This window comes from Tympanuchus pallidicinctus, unplaced genomic scaffold (genome assembly GCF_026119805.1).
Source record: "Tympanuchus pallidicinctus isolate F22 unplaced genomic scaffold, pur_lepc_1.0 scaffold15, whole genome shotgun sequence".
In the NCBI taxonomy this organism is placed as follows: domain Eukaryota; kingdom Metazoa; phylum Chordata; class Aves; order Galliformes; family Phasianidae; genus Tympanuchus; species Tympanuchus pallidicinctus.
The window spans coordinates 20,366,722-20,385,500 of record NW_026294669.1 but is presented as its reverse complement, the minus strand read 5'-3'; the positions used below and the strand labels follow the sequence as shown (position 1 = coordinate 20,385,500).

The 18,779-nt window shown below is 42.7% G+C and overlaps 1 protein-coding gene across 6 annotated transcripts in view; it reads left to right on the top strand.

Annotated features, from left to right (window-relative positions):
* The window catches only part of WIPF1 (WAS/WASL interacting protein family member 1), a 48,760-nt gene that overhangs the window by 3,116 nt on the left and 26,865 nt on the right, over positions 1-18,779 (top strand). For 4 of the 6 annotated variants that reach the window (XM_052676246.1, XM_052676251.1, XM_052676250.1 and 1 more), the window contains exon 2: positions 15,943-16,056. The exons of 1 other annotated variant lie outside the window; for it this stretch is intronic. The gene's annotated coding sequence lies outside the window, so the exon portion shown is untranslated. Of the gene's footprint in view, positions 1-7,191; positions 12,835-15,942; positions 16,057-18,779 lie in introns of those variants that run through there. One more of the 6 variants, XM_052676247.1, reaches the window with a different exon arrangement.

The following is an 18,779-nucleotide window of genomic DNA, read 5'->3' as shown; positions in this document are numbered from 1 at the left end:
AATTAAAAAAAAATCATCAGGATTGGTTTAAAATATTTTGGATGCTGTCAGTGATCAGTGTGGTGGTGGTGGTGTGCTTTTGTGTAGTATCAGCTCCATGTGTAGTTATATGTAGAAAATGGATAAAGTTGGTGTTCTATTGTGACTCCTTGCAAGTAGTATACAGGTGCTGCTATGTTGTGGGTGAAGTCTGAATGGGAAAACGATGACATTTTTCGTGTGGAATTAACCCTGGAGATGAGGGCTCTGACATGCACAGCTGAGCAGCAACAGCAGGCCTCCCAGAGCAGCTGTGCTTTGATTCCCTCCAGTGCAGGTCACTGCAGTGCAGTGCCTGTAGGCTCAGACATGGGCAGTGAGGGTGCAGTTTCATTGAAATTTGAGATCAAAGGCATTCGGAATAGAAAGCTTCCTTGTTCCTGAAAGGAGATGGACAGGAAGCACAAGTAGCACTTCGAGAATCTGTTTTGTAACTCTAAACTCTGCTGTAACTCCTTTAGGAATCATCTACATTTGTATCCAATCACACGTAAGTACGCTTTGGAGTTTAAATGTTTCTCTTTGTACCTTAAATTACTGCTGCTGCAGAAGCAAAGCTCCCAATGTTTAAGCTGCTTCTGTGGCACCCATGGTCTTTGCTCCCCCCTAGGGCTGAGCCTGGGTGAGCAGCACTCTTGGCTTCCACGCATGTGTTCCCAGAGGGACCTTCTCTGAACTATTAGCATCTCTTCTGCTACAGAAACTCAAGGGAGCTCTTTAATGGGAAGAAATATAGAGGCTAAGATAAATGTTCATAGCAGTTTCAGCAAGCCCCAAATAGCTTGTGCATGTTTCCCTTGTGATAACGTCAGGAAGTGGGTTGATTCCCTCTTCCTACTCCTTCTTAATGTTTTTGGTGAATGCTGTGCTTGAATACTGAGATCTGTTGCTGTGAGGAATAGGCAGAGTGGAGCAGACTATTATCCCCCAGAGTGTATGGGCTAAGTGGTTTCAGAACATCTGAAAATGGCCTTAAAGTGTGAATAAAGGCTTCTAAGAGCAGTGAGCAGAGAAGCACAGTGAGGAAAAATGGCTTTGCTTGAAGCAGCAAGTCAGTAATAGTGCTGGGAAAGGATCAGAAATCTCCTGACTAGTGGGCTGGTGCCATTGCAGCTAAAAGATGTCGTATTTGAACAGAAAAGCTTCTTACCCTGTGCAGCTGCTTTCAGATTACTCAAGAGAATAGCAACCCCCAAAACATGTATGTATGTGTGTATGTGTGTATATATTCAATCTGTCACTTAGTGGGATTTTTATACTAACAGTTAATTACATTTTCTCAGGCAACACTGAGAACATGAGATCTGGAAAAGAATTGTGAAATAAAGACAAGAGCTGCAAAGGAAATTTTTAGAAAGTGATGTTATCCCCAGTTTGCTGCATAACAATTAATCTCTTATTTTTAAGAGAGAATGAGAGCAGAGAAAGCTGTGTGCCGAATTCAAGTTTGGATCTCTCGTCATTTTAAAAAATAAATCACTTGAAGAAAGATTGCTGGTTTTGTTTTCCTAACGTGGAAGCTGAGGAAGCAGATCGGCATTTCAGAGAGTATGATAGAAGGCGTTAAGCAGTGAGTTAACTGCATCTGTGTTCCAAACCCAAATGCTACGAACAAGGCGCCATTCAGACCTTCAGTTATAAGATTTATGCTGAATTCATTATGCTGGGTTTGAATTCTGTTGGGAGAAGAGAAAGCGAATCATAGATCTGTTAAAAGTCCCTTTTCCCATTTTGCTGGCTTGTTTTTGAAGAGATGAAGCAGGGTTCTCCTTTTCCATCTCCCTGTATTTGTCTAGCACTTACGCAGGTTGTCTGCTAATTATTAGCAGCTGTGAGGCTACTGAGTTACATAAGTATAGCTAGCAGTCAGCAGAGCCTTGCATCATTCTGTGGATCTGTTCACTGCAACAACAGATAGGTTTTGTAACTTGCTTGACATGGGCATCAAACTATTCAAGAGAGCATCAGCAGGCACGGGAGGTTGGTAAATCCTTTAAGTTGTAGAAATGGGGTACAGTAATGTGCTGTTGTGTTGTCACAGCAGCGTGCTGTGCAGCTGGCACGTGTGTTGTTGGCAGGCTGTGAGGAGGGCTGTGTTGGGCTGATCCCCGACAGCTGAGCTGCCAGCTGCACAGAGTGGGATTGTCTGGGCCAGGAGACAGGCAGTAGGAGCAGAGCAGGTGTAGGGGTTTGGGGCATGTTGCAGGTTAGCCATGCTCTCTGACATGGCTGCATACAGCAAGCTGTCCTCAGTGTTAGAGAAGGCTTCTTTGTGTTGGGAGTACGCACAGCTGGCAATTTGAGGTCTCTTGGCCATGGAACTGTCTCTGTGAAGGAGAGTGTGTTGGTGTGGGCAGCCCGAGGCTGGCAGAGCTGGGTTCTGCCTCTGGGTTTGTAATGCTGTCAGCACAACATGGGATTTGGTTAGCAGCATGAGTTCCTTCCCACAGAACCTTCAGGGAATACAGAAGACTTAATCCACTGCAGTTCTGAGTATTAAGTCACAGACTGCGTAATGAGCTCTCTGATCCAGGCTTTGATTTTTGTTTTCAGATTGCTCATCTTGTTCTCTGCATTGCTGTTTGAAAGACCTCTGTAGGCAAAAAACTGTAAAATCAATATTGTGATTTTGCAGTGATATCAAATCTGCAAAACACACAATATTTACTGTACTTGTTCTGTGGAATTAAAATGGTAAAATGAGTTCCAGGAAGCAGGGTATCCCTTCAGACTCTGGTCTCTGTTAGCGGCTCGGATCTGTTCCCTGGAATGAGAAAACAAAAGAGGGGAGTTTGCCTGAGCTTCCATTCTCTTTATTTATTTATTTGTTCATTTAAGCAGCAATGTGAACAGTGAAGTCTGAGATTCACTACCTTCAATCAGTGGTTTCTCCCCACCTCTGGGGAGTGAGAACAGTGGATAGGGCCTCATGAGCTCGCGGTCTGGCAGCCTCTGAGTTACATCGGGTGATCAGCGCAGCCCTCACGTCCCCAGCAGCCTGAGGCAGCACTCTAGGGTCCACTGGTGCCAACTGGGATTGTCCTTATATAAGCAGCTTGTGCAGAATGGTGCCTGACTTGTAACTAGCATTAGCTAGGTCCCTTTTTTTTATCACTATAGGTGATTAAAGGGAAGGATGTCCTTGGAGGAAGGGGAGGAATTGGTTACTCTCTCCCCCTGCCTCCTACCTAGGAAGTGGCTGTTAGAAAACAGCTAGTATTCTTCACTTACTGTGTGGAAACCCTTTTGCATCAGCAGTACTAAGCTCTGCAGACCTCCGTTTCCCCATCTCATTGATCCTCCCACAGCAGTCACTTTAGTCAGTGCTCTCCTCAGGTTATGATTTGCCTAGCACATGAATAGCCTTAGTTGTGGCATTTCCTAAAGCTCATCCTCTCCTAGCCTTCAGTTTGCATGGCTTTCTGTTAGCCTCATCTCCTGGGCCCTTAGCAGACTCTCTCTAACTTCTTTGGCCTTCTGCGGTGGAGTGTCTCCTGTTCTGTTCTGGGATGTCCTACATCTCCAGCAGTCCATACAGGAGCAAGGAAGTTCTTGCGCAGTCTCCCACGGAACATCAAGCATGCTGGATACAAGCTGAACTTCATCTCAGCTCCTACCAAGTCTGTTCACATTGTAACTGTTACAGACTGGAGCAGATTACTTTTACAAAGCACTTTACTGCTATCTGAGAGCCTTCTCTGGACAAAGCAAGAGGCCCAGAGTATTTCCAAATGTTTGTTTTGTATTTCCATGCAGGGAAAGACAGAGAATTTTCTTCCTTACTTTAACATTTCAAGTTACTTGAAGGAGTTTTAAAAGGAAGTATCAAATGTAAACTATAAAGGGTGTTCTGTGTATGCTGCAAGTAAACAAAGCCCTTGGTCATGCACATAGTGAGATTGCATGACTTGATGTATTGACCTTTTTCTCTGCATCTCCATTCACTTACATGCTCCTTGGTGGTTTTTTTTATAGTTGTACATATTGCCTTAGATTCAGGACTTCTGAGATAGGATGCATTTTTTTTTTTAATGCTCTCTAAAATGCATTTTCTATTCTAGTAGGATGAAATAAAATTTAGTTGATAGCAAAATCCTGGGGTATACTGCATGCTTACATGCAGTAATGCAGAAGTAATGCCTTCTTAAGAGAATCCAGAGGCATACTTATTTCCTCATCCTTTGGTTTTGCTTTTCATAGCAGATCTTTACAGGCTTGATATCTCCAAGACTTACTGTGGCTTACTCTTTTCCATTCGTGCATATGTTCATGCATGTTGATTGGAGTTGGAGGAAGACATTAGCTGCTATAGGGAACTAGAAAATAGGATATTCTGTAACTGACAAACTGGACAGGTTCCTCCTTTATTCTTCTAAAATATGCCAGTTGTTTAGTGGAACACCCCTTATAATGCAAGTGAATTGCAGGGTGAAAGGCAGTTGGATGTCATCATGCACAGTACTTAAGTGAGAACACTAAGGGACATTGTGCTTCCAGGGGAAAGAACTGTCATCTTCTGCTTTTTGTTACTTCAAAAGTTTGCCAGGAAAGTTTCCTCTTAGGAGCAATAACAGAGTTTACAATTGCTTACAATAAAAGTGGTGTAACACTGCTCTTTGCTTAGGCTGGGAGCTTTTATTCCTCTTGCAAGCCTGTTTGCGCACTGTCTGTTTGCTAATCAGTGAGACTGATTAGGCATTAAAGAACTCGTGGTTGTGATGCTGTATACTATGGTGTTTTAACAGCTCCCAAGGCCTTCACTGTCAGCTATGCACAGAAGCAGATAAAAACACAATGGAAAAACCCTGCAAGAAGGGAAAGTAAAAAGAACACAGTGTGTTTTTACCTTCTTCCTTTTATCTAGAGATAAGGAAGTGTCCCACTGCCATTTCATAGCTAAGCTTGACTCTGTGCCTTAGGAAGTGAGGAGAGACCAAAAATCCCCACCAGTGAATTTGTGAAACAGCAGGCATTGGCACCCCTTGGTATGATGTGAGGTCACTGCAGGATGGACAGGAGCACTGTGGTGGGACTGCCCTTGGCAGCATCAGGGCACCTCTTCCCCGGGCTCCCCAGGCTGTTGTCCCTGAGGTGTGTGTGTGGTGTTGCTCCCTCTGACTGGGGTGGCTGCTTAGTTTTGGAAATCAGGATAACTTTGTTCCTGCTGCAAAGCTCCCACAACCTCAACATCTTTCTTCCAAGGGATTGGGCTATCACTGTGGTGTGTGACTGTTTGGAGGGGGTTGAAACTACAGTCTACAGGTGTGTCTGATGCAGCACACCTCAGCTCTATCCAGTAAAGTTTTCATCATTTGTAATCTCATTTCTCTGTATTTAGTTCTGACATATTCAGGTCCTGATTCCTTTGTTTCTCAATAGAGCATGTGATTCTGGTAGCACTGGAGTTTTCTGTAATGCACACCAGTGCCGGATCTCCAACCCTGTCACTAGGGAATCCTGCCTGATGTGAAATTAGGGACCATTTTTTTAACTATTCTTAAAAATACAATTATGGAAGTAGTTAGTTTGAGTGTTCAAAGGTCGCCAAAACTAGCATTCCCAAGAGCACCGTGGTGCCCTAGCTTTCTCATTAAAAGTTAGGAGAACTGTCCCAATTAGCAGCAAAAGGCCTGAAGTTAAATATGTCACAAAGTTTACCTAGCTCCAAAGTGCTAACAGTGGAACCTGAAGCAGGAGCAAACAGCCTGTGTAACAGCTGCCATAGCCAAGCCCCTGCTGGCAGCACAGGAGGTGGCTACAGCAGCACCTTCGGGCTCACACAGCGAGCTGTGGTGCACAGCATCACCTCCCTGTGCTGCCTGATGTTCCTGCTCTGTGACAGGCTGGCTCTGCTGGGACTTGGCCCACAGGCATGTGGCTCTACCAAAATGACTAGAAGTGATTAAAAGTGCAGTTATAGTCTTCTATATAGCCTTCTGTGGGATTTCTGCTGTTCCAAGCCAGAGCACTAAACTGCAGCCCCTACTTTTACTCTCAGCTAGTGAAACTGGGAGCTTATCCTGACCTCTATGATCATGGATTCAGAAACCCAGCTTATCTTAACATGACAAGCTGTGAGGAGAGCTGGCATCCTTAACCTGCTGTGAGGCAGAGGGGCTGCTTTGTGTCTGGTCAGTGCAGCCTCGTGGCAGCAGCTGAGCCATAGCAGTATAGGGAGACTAGTTTCTAGATCAGCAATTTATCTCTATGCTCAATGAGTTGGAAATAAACATCACTGTTTTCTATCAGTTTCTGTGTAGTGTAATTGCAATAAGTTGCTAATCCTAAGTCTACAGTGGTTCCTGCTCAAGATGATGTTGAGGAGCAACTTCAGACTGGAAGGCACTGTGGAGCAGTGAGGTGATGGATGTGGGTTGATGGTGCACCCTGATGGCTCTGAAATCACCCTGAGCTCTCTGGATGCAGCCCCTGCAACTGCCAGGGGGCTGCAATTGCATGTATGTGAGGGGCAGCGGCAGCGCTGGCTTTCCTGAGCAAGCAGGGAGCTTCAGACTCAAGACTTGTCTTCATGTGCCTCTCATGGAGTCTGAAATTCCGTTAGCTTGGCTAGTGTTCTCCTCATTCATAGTGATCAACTCCACTAATTCCTAGGGATAGCACAGATAGTTAACTGAGATTATGGCAGTGCGTGTACGTATTCATAAATGGAGCTTCCCTTTCTCCTGTTTATTCTTGGGAGAATATTCTTTTTTGATAAGTGTTAATGAAAGAAAAATCCATGATCCCATCTTGTATGTGATGTGATCTTGTTCTCCTTACTTGGGCGCACCTCTGCTCAGTGTGGAGCTGCTGGCACTTGGACATGTGCGAAGAGTAGCAAGTCTCATCCACTACACAGCAGAGGAGCTGGTACTGGTTTATAATCACCCAGCAAGTATGTACAGACTCTGATCTGTGTCTATATTTGGCATCTAGAGGCTCCTGATGTGGAAAATACCGCCCATGGGAAAAATGTAAAAAATGGACTAAAGTTCCTGCTCGTGAGGACTTATTTAAAAAACAAACAACAAAACAAAGAAACGGGCATGAGCTTTGGGTAGGATGCTGCTGCTGTAACATTGTGTATAGATCTTTACGCCAGTGAAATAATGCCAGTGAGTACTCCTGTATTAGCCTGCTATTTGTCAGCTCCCTTTCTATTTTGTAGATAATCACAAATTTTCAGTGCTTCTATTATGAGCATCCAGAATGTAGAGGAGGAAATAAATTATATGAAAGCAGTAGACCTCTTTCAAAAATGAAACTAGTTGCTTGGATTTCATAATGCATGTGTTGAACAGATGATGGAGAAAAAAGGGTCTTGATTTACAATCAAAAATAATAGGCAAAATCCCCTTAAAAAATCAAATGATTAGAACACAGAATTTGATAGCAATTTTTTGCAAAATAATGGTTTAATTGTCATGCATCTTAATAGTCTTCAATTTATGTGTTAAGCTCCAATTCATGCAAGCACTTCTAGCTGCAGACATTTAGATAGAGACATCCCACTTGAAGAGAAAATGTAACTTGGTACAGAGGTAACACTTTCAGATTGTAGGCCATGTCAGCTGGAAACCTGGTCTCATCAAAAAATGCTGTTTCTGTAGCTTTAAAATGTATGGCCATTGTAGTAGATTGCTATTTCTTGGGTGCAGATTTATTTTGCTCTGTTCCCCTGTCCGTGTGTGAGTGTACATGCACAAATGCTGATGGGAAATTGAGTATAAAGTATTACTCAATTTAACTGTGTTAACTGTTTTTAAAACAGTATTTTCTACTGAAATAACCAAGTATATAAAAACTCTTCATCATATGGTTCATACCTGATGCTTCATAAACTTTAAAATTCATGTTAATAGCTAAAGACAAGTTGCTCAATAATAAATATCCAATATTATCACCATCATAACTGTGCTTATATATTGGGAGAGATAATTAGGCAGTAGGCATGCCTCTGATGAGGTGTAATACATTGTTCTGGAAAAATGGCTAGGCAGCTTTTACTGGGTAAGAATTGTTGAAAATACTCTTTGGAAAGACAGCAAATGTTTTCTGTTTGTGTGTCTGTTGTGTAATCTCATTCTTTGATCGAGTCTGAGGGAAACCATGTCTCAAGGTTATTGTGTAAAAAGGCCACAAACTGAGAAACAAGGTATTATGTGAAATCGAGTATTATAAGCAGCCAGCAGTAAGGTTCCTTTTCATAGAAGTTTGCTTGTTTGTTTTTGTTCCTGTGAACAAACTAAATATTTGAATTCTCTGTAGCGATATGAAGAAACTTTTGCAAAATAGTTACCTTCTTACAATGTATCTTGTGATTGCTTTATCCTAATTAAAGAAGCAGAGTAGGACTCTTCCTCAGGAGTCCGTTAATATCAATATTGCCAGGGGTGCTGGGGGCCGGACAAGCAAATCACTTTGAGAGCACGGTTTATCAATTCAGGAGTTCTCTCTCAAGTCAAGAAATTAGTAGGTGTTTCTAGGCATATTGTGTTTTCTTACTAATGGCTTTTATTTACATAGCTGTCTCCTGAAAGGATAACCTGTGACAAGCAAGGGCAATAGCTGAATATGTAACATCTCTCACACGCAGCTGTTAGTTCTATGTAGACTTGAGAACAAGAGCAGAAAAAATAATTTAGAATTTTCCTGCTTTTTCAGATTCCTCTTCAAAATTGTGAATACGTCAACGTAGGAAAGTATTGGTCTTTGTTAGTTAGGTGGCAGTGGCATTTTAATACCTGAAATGACAGCTGAAATCAGATTTTGGGTGTGAGAAGAGAGAATCTTTTCTAAGACTGTTCCTTATGGCGGTGGGCAAAGAAGAGAAGAGAACCCACTTAAAAAGTAAATGCTTAAAGAAAAGTAGAATAATTTCTAATTGTGCTACTAGTTTGCTTGCCTTTGCATTTGTTGTCTAGGTATAATGGTCATAAAAACCCAACACCATAGCAGGTTGGGAAGCTTTAAAGATTACACTGGAAGTATTTTTTTTCCTCTATTCAGAAGAAGGGAATTTCTTTACATTGAAGTTTTTGTCCCAGAGTTTGTTGTTTCTGGTTTTAGACTGGACAGGAGCAGTGTGAGAAGCTTTCATCTTCTCCACAGACGGCTATGGAGGAGGGAAGTCTTGGCTGTAAGACTTTGTTCATGTCCTAGATGAAGGGCAAGATGGAGTCCTAGTAAGATTCCTCCATCATTGTTACTTCCAAGGAAGTGTTAATATTCCATAGTTCTGAAGAGACATAGTGGGCACCATTAAATATTTACATCTCTTTGCGAAGTCACGCTGATGCCACCAGGATAGCGAGCTCTATATCACACATGCTCTAATTCACCCCAAACACCCACTGTTTACTAATCTTCAGCCCCCGTCTGTGCTGATAATGAGGAAGAGGAAATGGAAACAGCAGGGATTACATGCTACTGAGAAGTCCCAGTTTCCATGCCTGGTTGTAATTCTTTCAACAAACTATTGCTGACTGTGCTCCTGCTTTGAAGTTTGAACACCTCTCTGTTACTGCTGAGCTCTTGTGATTTGGCAAGCAGATTTGGGATTTTTGTAGTTGTTTTAGCAGCCCTGTATGACTATGTACTCTTGTGCTCACACAGGTGTTATGCCCGCTCGAGGTCAGAAGCAGTACGGATTGTATTGCCCAATCACAGGGACGTTAATAGCTTGTATTTGCTGGTGACAGGTACCAGATGGAAAACATTCTTCACAGAATCCACTGCTGTTTGTGTGTGCAGATATGGCCGTATCAGTGAGATAGGTGAGATTCTATATTACAAATAGTGCCTATTTTTGTAAGGCCAGTGATATGTGTGAGTTTGAATTGTGGCATTCAGCATGCTCCATTAGTTTGTATCACCTGGACAAGAATCATCAAATGTGTTGAGATGTAGCTATGCCTGTTTCTAATCTAAAACCTCAGAGCCCCTCAGAACCCCATAGCTGGCGCAGGACAGTAAATTATCTATGTAAAAGCCCTACAGCCACAACCATTAACATCCTGGTGTAGTTCATCTGTCAGGCCACTGTGCAACTTATTATTGCATTTGGGGTGGTCCTCTTTGGTAAATCAAACACTGTTTGATTGAGTCACAAGTGGTGGGGAGTCAATTTAGAGTCTTAAAAACAACTTTTGCCATTTACAATGTTATGGGCACATTTTATTAGTCACCCAGGTGCATGAAAGGAAGAGGTTCAGGTGGGCTTTCCTCTCAGAAGATAAAGTGGTTTTGTCTTGCATGTACGTGAAGTGTGATTCAGTGTCAGTTACAAGCAGTTGGCTTACCACCTAATATAGCTACCAAAAATCCCAGAGGAGCTACAGTGCTCCAAAAGGTGCCAGTCAGCAGATTCCTCATCTGTGACAAGGACAGAGAAGTAAATGGCTGATGAAGAGAGGACTTCAGATGCCTCCCTTCTGCAGTCAGAGCTGACAGATCCCTTGGTGTTCCTGGTGGCCCAGGAACAGAGAAGCTTACCAGAACAGGCCTTGTGGAGGCTGTGTGGGCTTGGTGAATCCCCCAGGTATCACACACCTGCGTGTGCAGTGCCAGTGAAAACCATGGAGCTGCACTGAGGTGCGCTGGCTGGAGTGACACCCTGGAGGACACTTTGGGCATGGCTTAAGAAGGAGATGGCTAGGAGTTGCTCACTGAGAAAATGCATTCCCTGCAACTTGAACAATGTGGAGAGGGGTATCCGGGGGGAGTATAGAACTCCATTTCCCCCATTGGAGGCTCCAAGCACTGCTCTGGCATGGTGTAGCACATGTCATGATCCTCACGTAGCATTAACGTGTTAAAAGTGATTTTGTAAACATAGCCCCTTGAAAAAAGGAGCAATAAGTTCTCTTGTCAGTGACAACTGTTAGCCCAGGAGCTGCTGGGTGAGCAGCTGAAGACGAATACAATGAAGCAGTGTGTTGTGAACAAACACAGCAACTTCCTGAACTCTTCAACTTCCCCTCTGTGCCTCTGAAGCCTAGAGTCCGGCATATAACAACTCTGAGCGCTCAGTGCCAGAAAGTGCTTAAGCTGCATGCATCTCACAGTGCTCTCAAGTGTCTTCCAGTGTAAATAATACCCTAATCTCTCTTTGGCCAGTTGGCCCAAAGTTGTAAGTCGGGGCAGAGCAGGTGCATCTGTGGACACGTTTGTACATGTACTCGGACTGCAACCACAGGAGCTCAGAGGTGCATGCACAAGTAGGATTCTGTGTGCCCAAAAATTGTCATATGGGAGCACCCGTGTCATGGAGTAGTCCTTCTTTCACTCATGTATTTCCTTTTGTGGGGGTTTCCCCTGCATATCTGCATTTAAAATACACGTCATTTGTTAGGCAGATGTGATTTGTGCAATGTGTAGCTGCAGTAGGTCCTTAAATTTGAAGTGCTTGTACTGGAAAACCTTGTTATGGTAGACAGACATTCTCCTTTCTGGAGTTTGTCCCTCCATGTTCATCTGTATCTTCTATGGTATCTGCCAGCTTGTAGGGCAGTTGGGATTGTCAGTGGTTGTTGTAGCACAAGTGCAGATCTTGGCAGCCTGTGAAGTCCCTCTGCATGTTGCTGTCTCTTTGCCACAGCTTGCTCCTCCCACCTCTCTGCGGGGAGGAGGATTCCTGCAAGCCATTCCCTCTCATTTTCCATCGGAACTAGTCATGTTAACCACAAACAGAAGGAATTTGAGCTCATTTGACTTGTTTGGTTGAAGCAAGAAGCCTGTGGGGAGTGGACCTGGAGGTGACCCCTGGTTGGTGTTCATCGGAGGCCGCTCACAACAACCAGGTCTTCATCTAGTGCAGTTGAATTTAGAAGATGTCGTTTTCAGTGGAAATCTTGTCATGCACTTAGAAATTGTGTAAAATGCACCAAACAGCATGCACAGAAGCATCCTGTGTTGGTTTGCTCTGGGCTTCTCTGCGTAAGCTCTGGGTTTGCGTTGTAGTCTGGTGGCATTGCAGCCAGTTTTGTGCCAGCAGTTGTTCCCTGCTGACTGACAGTGATGATTCCATGGATTAAAAAGAAAAATCAAAGTGTTAATTTCTGAAGGCTACTGACTATTACAGCTCTGTAAATTTACTCATCTGATCCATGAGTTTACCATCCATCCTTTCATGACCTATGTTCAAGCCCATTTGTCCCATTCTAAAATGACAGTATGTGGATACATAGTGCTGAGAAGAGAATCTTTGCTCTTCCAAAGTCATAAACCCTTTCCCATAGGACTGAAACTCCTATGAAAATTGTTTGCCGTGTTCTAACGAAAAATATTTCTAAAAATTTACACTAAGTGCAACTATTCAAAGTAGATACATCAATACTTTTCCCACTTGACAGCCTGGTAAATGAATGCCTTGAACTAAAATTTCCCATGCATTCAGTGTAATTACATTCTCCACTGTTGCATTTTTTTCCTCTTTAAAAAGAGAGAGATGGGAGTTGAACATACTGTAATAGAATCACGTTTAGGATTTGGTATTAATACACAAAAGTAGTACAAAAAGGGCCATTGAGTCGTGTAGTGACTCAGAAGGAAACGGAGGAGGGCTCTTTCTGCGTATGTACAAATGTCAGTGGTTCAACATGTCATGGGAGCAGAAGTCTTTTAAAACATGCTGTAGGAGACAGCTTCTTCATTGGGCTTCAAAAAGTAAATGAAGCAAGTCTAGCAAGGTGCAGTGAGGAAGCGCAGGGTCACGTGCTGCTCTACAGGAAACGAGATTGAAGCGACTGGGGAAGTTCAGAGCTCCGTGACCTCCACCAAATTCTAATAGCACAGGTTAGTCTTTTTAAAATGCCTTTTAACCATCCTAAGGGGGAGTCCACTTGTTGATTTTCACTGTTTTGGTGAGGTGGGGAGCTATGAAGCGGTTAGCAAGGCACTTGTGTTAGCAGCTGGCGGGCAAGGTGGACTTTGCAGCAGGGCCTTACAAGGCAAAAATAGGAAGAAGGTTTTCTGTGAGTTTGTGAGAAGCTGGGAGCCTGCCTTGCTATTTGATGGCAGCATAGAGCTGAATCCTGGTAGAAATACAAAGAATATCTCTGGCTTTTCGAAGTTTTTGATATAATCAACAGATGCCTGGTTGTTTTGTTTATTTTCTAACAGGTTAATGCTTTTCATTGTAGCAGGAACTTTGTCATTTTGGCTGGTATGAGTTTATAGCTGTTCTATTTGATATTACTGATGTATTCTCTTCTTAAAGCTTTTTCTCATTCTTTGTGATATCTGTTGAGGAGGTCTGTCTCAGCTCTGCTGTGCTGGAAGCTTTTTGGCCTGGGAGCCCCTGTGTTGGGCAGGAAATGGCACTGGTTTGTTGCTGCAGCACTTGGAACTTTCACAGCGAGCACATTTGGAGGGATGTACAGTTTGTATCCCTATGTAAAAATGTATTCATTATTTTTAAATATTACTAAGAAAAATGTGATTAACTAAAATTGCTGAACATGAAGTGAAAGTTGAAAAGAAGATAAACTTACTGATGACAAAATACAGAGTATTTTAGTAGTACTTCACAGAGTTTGAAATAAACCTTGCAGTGGAGGTTTAGCTAAGTTTACTACACAGTTCTCCATCTCTATCATGCTAATGGGAGAGATCCCTGGAAATGAATGAAAGAAGGAAATCTTTCCTCTTGTGCATATGAACTTCAGCAAAAACACAATCCTTCATCCTATGAGGTTGGTTAGGCCAGGTGGTGCGTGGCTTTCGTGGGCAGTATAGCAATGATCGTAAGATGGGATGAGCCCCCTGGGGTTGAGTCCCACAAGTGAGAACCCCACAAGTGAGAACCCCCCAGCCTGGTGCAGGTGCACGTGCTCCTGGCAGTGTGGGGGTGGAGGAAGTGGCACAGGATGTGCACATAGCCCACATCAGGGACAAGGATGCTCTTACTTGGAAATTGCAGAGCCTGGTGTCTGGGCAGCCTTGTGGAGCTTACTGTTTTGAGCTTTAGAGTTTTGCAAGCAGCAGTCTCTGGCCTTTGCTGGGCCCTTCTGCTTCTGCGAATCTAGCATGATTTGTAAGGAGTGCCACAGTTCTGTCCCAAAGCGGTCTTTCTGCTCTATTAAGATTTCTAATCTTCGGCTTTGTATTACTAAGAATGTAATTTAAAACCAATTTAATAAAATCCCATTGCAGACGTTTTAATTTCAACCTAATCCTGCTTTATAGTGGCTCATCTCATACAGATTAGGAGTTGTTTTAAATTACATACAATGGCTTGTAAATAATATATTTGACCTTCCACACAGTGGTTCATACTAGGTATTTGAAATTGAATTCAAAAGTAGACTGGTGCACTTCTCTGTATAAAGAAGCCCTCAGCTTCACACCTTGTACCAAGAGCAAGCCCAGCCAGGGCTACAAGAGGGAAGGGGCATGGGAGAGGGGTGTCCTGATGGGTCCCTGGCACCAGCCTGGGTTAAGAAAATCAGAGCAAGAATGGTTTTTTTCCAAAACAAATTAAAAAGGAAATCTGCAAAAAGAGAAGAGGGAATAAAGAATACAGACTAAACAAAAGGAAGTAAATATGGGTTGGAATGGGAGAGAAGGAAACCAAAAGAAGAAAGTAGTAAAAAATGGAACCAGATGGGGACAAGCTATGTGCTCAGGAAAATAAAACTGCGCTTTCACTGTAGTTCAGAAGGAAGGAGGAATGGGTGTGTGTGTGTGCGCACGTGTTCATAACATCTATGGAAGAAGCATTCCTTTTTCTGTATGTTGTGTTTGTTTTTTTTTAATGATTTATTTTGGTTTCTTTCCCTTGAGCAGTACTAGTATAAAACTTAGTAGTTCTGAGATAGTCGATTTCATCTAACCAAAGCTTTAAAGTTCCCTTAAATCTGCAAATAAGTGGAACAAACAGCACTCCCGATGCCACTTTAATCACCAGCCAGCTTTGCTCGCCATCAGCTGGCAGACTGCAATGCACTATTGGCTTCGTGTCCATGGCACACGTGGGCCCACAGCACTGCTTTGCTCTTTTCTGCAAAGGGGAAAGTATGAGTTAAGGTGTGCAATGCCAGCTCATGCAAACCCAAACTGTAATGGCAGCTTTTAGTAAGCTCCCCGTGTGGGTTTTATTTCGCTACACAGTGTAGGCATGAGTTCCATACCACTGAGGAATTGGAGTCTGGAGACTTTGATCTCTAAATGTAAGTAAATCAATAAAATGCTGAACAGTTACTGTTCTTATACTTTCCTTTAAACTGACTCGGTTGTTGTTTTGCTGTTTATTATTAAGTACCTTAGATGGACAAGAGTGTCTTTTACTGCAGCATTGTTTGCGGTACATTCCACAGACATCTTGCCGGCCATCCTCTTCCCTCCCCCTCACTTGAATGGAAGGTCTGCAAATCATTTCTGTAGTTAGCTGTTAAAACCATCCTGAGGTTGAAGGAGGTTGCTTTTGCTTTTATTTAGCTGACTTGTTTCAGCTTTTGCATGCATTTTTTTTCTAGCTTAAACTGTAGAACCCCCTTCCTTACAATGTTGGTTGACAAACCATGGTTATTTTAAGAGGAGCAGTAGATAACTCCAGTCTTCCCACCATGTCCATCCACGTATGTTTTTAGGCTGTCCTGCTTTCATTCCACCATTTATACTGGCTTTTACAATGCTCTGTTGAAGTCAAGGCAATTATCCTAAATTTGTTTGAAAACAAATTGGGCCTTTTTGTCTCAGGAACTGATCCTGAGAGCAGTCAGTGTATTTTCCTTTAATTTTCCTCTTTAGATGGAGTCAGCTTCCTCTCTGGACACTGTCAGCTCTCACGCAGAGTTTATACCTACACAGGGAAATGTCCAGCAGAAATGTACTCAGGCTTCATGGTCCCCACCATTTGCAATTAATAATGTTATGGGTATTTTTTTTTTTTCTTCCTTGCAGGAGTGTACAGCCTGGGAAATGTTCCTGTGATCTAATTAGCTTCAGCAGGTGCATTCTGGAGTGAATTTGTCAGGCCTCGTGTTCTGTCCAAGCATCTCTCCAGCTTCTGAGGAGGTACAGAGCCCTGGGATCTGAGTGGGGAGGAGCAGGGAAGTGTTACTGCGTGAGTAGTAGTGTGGGAAACAGGTCTCCAGCACGTGTATTCTCCAAGCTGTGAAATGCCTATAACAGTCAGAAGGCATAGAACCATCTCATAAGTATTATTAAAAGTGTTTGCTTAGAACATGCAAAATTCATTCTTTGCAGAAGTCATTTTTTTGCATGGTAGAATTAATGGCAATGCCAGTTTACTGATGTGATCCCATGTGGCACACCTTTCCTAATGTCAGATTTAAGTGCTTTAGGTTATTCTAATTTTCCACCAAATCCACAAGCTTTTTACACATCTGATGCTTTTTATTAATTCAGTGGCACAGGGCTAGCAGTGGAAGGTTTTAAGGCTTCACAGGTAGGACTGCTGATGGCTGATATGGTTTGCTCAGGCACTGTGAATCTGTAGTTTCCTTATCTAGAAAAAACAGCATTACATTTGAAATCTGCACAGTGAAGGCTGGGATGGGATACTGGGAAAAATTCCACTAGCTCTGCAGCTAACTAAGTGCTAGAATAGATGACTGAAGGATATTTCAGAATTTCTATCACTGGAGATTTTTAAGAAGAGAAACAAATCCCTGCCAGGACTGGTACTTGGCTCAGAGGAAGAGCAAGGATATATGTACCTTCTTCCAGCCTGTATTTCAGTCTCCTTGTAGGCTAACATTATATTTTTCTTGTTATTGATGAAAACTGTTTAGTTATTTTCAATACAGTGAACACTAGATGATATGCATGATGCAATATATTCCATGCTCCACTTTCCAGGGAAGGCAAGTGTCATGCTACTCCTGAGTTTCTCAAGATTTTGGTCTTTTCATTGTAGCAACACTAGCTAAAGTGAGTTTCTTGTGTACTGTGAGAGAGTATAGAGTTATGACTAGCAGCTGATGAGGTCTGCTCCTGGTATGAAAGGGAGGTGAAAGAAACCTGGAAAGCCAGGCTGTGCTGCTTTCTTGAGTGAAAGACAGCAAACAGCTCATTTTTATCATGGATCTTAAAACTCTGGTACTAATGGTGAACTTTACTTTCACACTGGCTGTGTAAGACCAGATTGGTCAGTGTTGATCAGAATTTCCTAGTGGCAAGTTTTGATGGATCAGGGCTAACCTGAAACAGCACTTGGCTGCAGACTTGGCTCACGTAACAGGCACTTTGACAGATATGGAAGAAAATAGTGATCCTTGCAAAATCACTTGAGGATTGCCAGTCATCAGGACTGCAGTTGATGAGAGAATGTAGGCTTTATGAGAGTAATAATGTCTTATGACCTGATAAAACCAACACAAAGCTTCCTTCCAGCTGTGGATTTGATCCAGATTCAAAAGCTTGCAGAGTTTCTACATATGAGTTCTGAAAAAGCATTCTTTTTGCTAGAAGCATATGGCCTCAGATTTGCAGTGATTCTTAACTCTGCATTTAATTGCTAATTCTGGTCTTGAAAACAAGAGATGTTAGGAGTATTATTGAAGTGTGCCATGTGCTAAACTTAGTCTCCAAACTCACTTAAGCCTGGTTTGGTTTTGCCCCGTGTTGCTGACCAAACCATTCAGACAGATTGAACAGAGTTTCAGCTATGTTTTAAAGGATTCAGCAAGTGTGCTGCTAACTTCAGCTAGGGTTTAACAACTGGGACAGCCACTCTTGTTAAAAGAAATTAAAGGGGAAATTGGCTGCCAACCCCAAATACCTGGTATGTCAGGGCAGCTGCCCTGTGCAGACCAGCCTGAAGCTTTTTCCTCTGAGCTTTTGGTAGATTGGCATAAATGAAGATGAACTTGAACAGTCACATGGAGTAAGAGGACCTGCCAATTAAGTATGTGCTAAAAAGGAAATGCAATTATTGAATGGATAGTATGTGGCTGCTCTTGGTTTTGTGGGGGTATTTTTTTACAGGTGTGGTATGCCAAAAATACCTTTACTAGCACTAAACTATTACTTTTTATGCAAAAAAAAAAAAAAAAAACAAAACCAAACCCTGCATTCTGAACACCATCAGGAGCTTGGCTAAATCTGCTCTCTTGCATGAAGGCAAATTATCTCCAAAATCATCTGCTCCTTGGGCATCCTGTGTGGGGAGGATATATGCACAGTCAGCTAAATGCAAGCCTGCCAGCAATGTTACTGTAGTGTGATGCATTGCCTTGGAGCACCTTGCTGCATGAGAACACTTGGTTGTTAAAAGTCCTGGAAGACGGATGGAGTATAAACAAGTAAAATAAAATGCAGGTATCAGAATGAAATTGCTTCTGTTTTACTGTCATTGACTCAGTCAGAGGCTCTGCTTTAATGTGTGGGATCTACCAGCCTTGGAGTGTGGGTTGAGCCATGGCACTGGGTGCAGGACAGCCAGGGTTGCCACAGCACGTGGTCTGGTTCCTTTTGAGAAGGATGCTGTAGAACATGCTCCCTCTTTGTTTAGGGGAAGATTGGCTAGCGGTTGCTGTTAATCCATGGAAGATGTTGGCCTGCCTTCTTTTTTTTTTTTTTTCCCCATCAGAACCCATTCCATTAATATTCACTCTTTCCAACTTCTTTTTGCTCACTAGCTGAGTAAGTACTTGCCATCTGCAGCTGTAAAAGATTGTTTCCGAAGTGAAATAAATTGGAGCAAAGACTTCTATAATCAGAGACGTGGAAAGCAGGAAGGTGTTTTTTTACTTTGTTGTCCTTGGTTGGTTTGG